The following is a 3,421-nucleotide window of genomic DNA, read 5'->3' on the forward strand; positions in this document are numbered from 1 at the left end:
CTAGCTCCTTATTTAATGAAGCCCAGTCATTCAGGCTTTCTTTCTTCAAGTCAGTGGCTACATCACTCTGTCAAGTGGTGGCCACGAACCTATCCCAAATTGTGAGGTCATTTATTCATTCACAAATATCTATTTCGAATTCTTAGTTTTTCTTTCTGGTGATTCTTTTTGAGTTCCAAGCAGCTGAACCAGGAGTGGGTGTTGAACATATCCGGCTGCAGGATGCCAGCACAGGGGCCATGCTACAGCTAATGCTCCATCAGTGTCCAGAAGTGGCCCCTGGGTGCCCTACCTTGAGCTCCCATTGCCGAGCCCATGGGCTCCAGGCCCTCCATGTAGCTCATGTCTTGGAATTGCACCACTCCTGCATCCCAAAACTCTATGCATAGCCTCACTCCAACCCAGCACCCATGTTATCAGCGTCATGGGCAAGAAAATGTCAAAATTTACTCAGCAGAGCTCAGGGGATTTAAAGACAGAGAGAACCGACAAAAGGAATGGTAAAGAACTACAGGGGGCTGCGAACAGCTGCTTGGAATGCAAAAAGAATCACCAGAAAAAAGAACTACGAAAGAACATCATCCAGAAGTGCACAATCTCAAGAATAATGATTTGGAAGAGAAATATAGTGTAAACATTATATGGGTCTTTCCAGCACAAGAGCTGCAGAGTTCCTGGCTTACGACAGCCCCAACACCCTCACCCTCTCAAAGAAAATGCCAAAAGATTATCAACGATGATCAAGTTCCTCAAGCCAATGGTGTGGAAGTTCTTGATCCTTCCATGGCTAGGAGCCATCCTATGCCATGTCCATTGGCATTCTTTTCTTCATCAGCACAGAATCAATCCTATTGGTGGAGTGAGGAGGCCTGGGAAAGCCCATGGTAGATTCTGTCATCTCTCCCTGCAAGCAAGCAAGCTCCCAGAAATCTACTCATTTGACATGGATACCATGGCCTTTCCCACCTCCTACCTCAGTTTTTGGGGGCCTCTTGTCAATGATCAATCCCCCTCAATCCCCTATGTCTGATGCAGTTACCAAATGCCAGGTTACAGGGGATCACACAATCACAGCAAAAGCTACTGTCAAGAATGTAACAGGTAACATTTCAGCCAACAGAGAGACAGTGGAAGACACTGCAAAATGCCTCAAAATTGTTGTGGAGCAAGTTAAAAAGTGGGATGACAATGACACTTTAGTCACAAGCATGGAGCTGAAGAATATAAGTCAGGAACAACTGGATGAGCTCTTAACCCACCACTCAGAAATCACCTTTGCTTAGATGTCAACCAGGCAGAAGCTGATCACTGTGATGGGCTGTCAGAGATAAGATAGCTTTGTTGCTGTGACAGAGGATGGAGTTAAGATTGTCATAGGGATAGCAAATTCTGATGCAACTAAAAATATAGCCCACATAGTATTACTGGATGACTTTGCATCTACAGTGACGAGGTGGAGGAGGCTGCCCAATCTTTGACAACCTAAAGAAGACCACTGCTCACCACCTGGCCAAGAACATTGCTGAGTTTGCCTTTTTTGAGCTACATTAATGTTGGGTTCACCCTATCCTTTGGTACCTGTGTTGGGTAAGTTCATGTGTCAGCTTGGCCAGGTGACGGTGTCCAGCGGTTCGGTCAAGCAAGCACTAACCTGACTGTGACCATGAGGGGTATTTTGTGGATTTAAATCATCAGTAAGTTGACTGCATCTATGGCTGATTACATCTAAAATAAACTGAGGAGACTGCCTTCAATAATGAAAGACATCTCATCCAATCAGCTGAAGGCCTTAAAAAGAGAAGTGACTATTTCAGCAGTCAGAAGGGAAAATTTCCATGATTACTTCAGCCAGCCAGCATCTCCTAGAGAATTCCACTGAAAAATTTCATCGAAGTTTCCAGCTTCCAGCCTGCCCTTAATGGAATTTGGACTTGCCCATACCACAGTCGTATAAGTCAATTCCTATTTTAAAAATCTCATAATATTTACATAATATATATCTATCTCCTGTCAGTTCTGTTTCCCTAGAGAACCCTGAATTATACAGTACCATTATCATCTAGTTCATCAACTTGGGACCTAATTCCCTCCACTGCCTTAGCTTGTGAGAAAGCTGAAAGGACATTATGAAGCAGAAGCCTCACCACATAAAAACCGACAGACTGGTAAAAAAGCAACTTGCCACATATGTCCGCTTGCACACTGGCCTCATTCAAGTCCTGAAAGCTTTTATTGTTTATGCCAACATTTACGCACAGAAGGGGTTTATACCTGCCATACCCATTACCCTCCAAGTCAAATGGGAAAAGGACAGTGTGAATGATTTGCAACACAGCCATGGACAAGGATGAGCAAGGAGTCAGAGGAAATACTAGAGCGGACAGACTACCCAGCCACCCTCATTAGCATTATGACCCAGCAAATAGCATATCTGATCATCAGGAAAACCCAGAGTAATGTCATCGTCCAGCAGGGTCTTTTCAGAACTAAAGCCACCTGCGTAGGACTGCCTCACAGATTATCATAGCATTCATCCTCTCCTATGGCCTTAGAATGTCACAACCCTGAATTCCACTATGCTCTGAGCCACAAACCATTCTTGTATTTGGCTGTATAAAGAGGTGTGAAAATTTTTCAGCTTACTTTACCTTGGGAGCTGGTGGGATAAGAACATGTACCACTAAGACCATCTTTTCTCTCAATTCTCCCAACTTCAGAACAGATTGGTGATGTTCTTCCTCACCTTCTGGCCACTAGCTAAAAGATCTCTTGTGCAATAACGACATCATCAAAATTCATGTAAGAGAAGGACGAAAAGTATATGAAAGACACTCAATTTTTTTTTATTAAATTCAGTTTTATTGAAATACATTCACACACCATACAATCATCCATGATATACAATCCACTGTCCACAGTACGATAACATAGTTATGCGTTCATCACCACAATCTATCTCTGAACATTTTCCTTACATCAGAAAGAACCAGAACAAGAATAAAAAATAAAAGTGAAAAAAGAACATGCAAATCATCCCCCCATCCCACCCCATTTGTCCTTTAGTTTTTATCCCCATTCCTCCACTCATCCATACACTAGATAAAGGGGGTGTGATCCACAAGGTCTTCACAATCACACGAAAGACACTCAATTTTTTAAATGCCTTTTTCATTGTGAAATCTGACATACGTACAGAACAGTGATAACTTTCAAAGCACAATTCAATAAGTAATTAGAGAGCAAATTTCAACGAATGCTATGGGTTACAGTTTCACAATTTCAGCCATTTCCCTATTGTGATATATAAAATATACACAGAAGAGTGACCACTTTCAAAGTACGATCCAACAAGTAGTTACATAGGTAATTTCAAAGAGTGTCATGGGCCACCATTCCACAGTTTCAGCTATTTCCCTACTGA

The 3,421-nt window shown here is 42.4% G+C and overlaps 1 pseudogene; it reads left to right on the top strand.

The window, feature by feature from the left end:
• The first annotated feature begins 736 nt into the window (after positions 1-736).
• Positions 737-2,684, top strand: LOC119543828 (annotated as a pseudogene).
• The last annotated feature ends 737 nt before the right edge of the window (positions 2,685-3,421 follow it).

This window comes from Choloepus didactylus, chromosome 9, assembly GCF_015220235.1.
Source record: "Choloepus didactylus isolate mChoDid1 chromosome 9, mChoDid1.pri, whole genome shotgun sequence".
Lineage (NCBI taxonomy): Eukaryota > Metazoa > Chordata > Mammalia > Pilosa > Megalonychidae > Choloepus > Choloepus didactylus.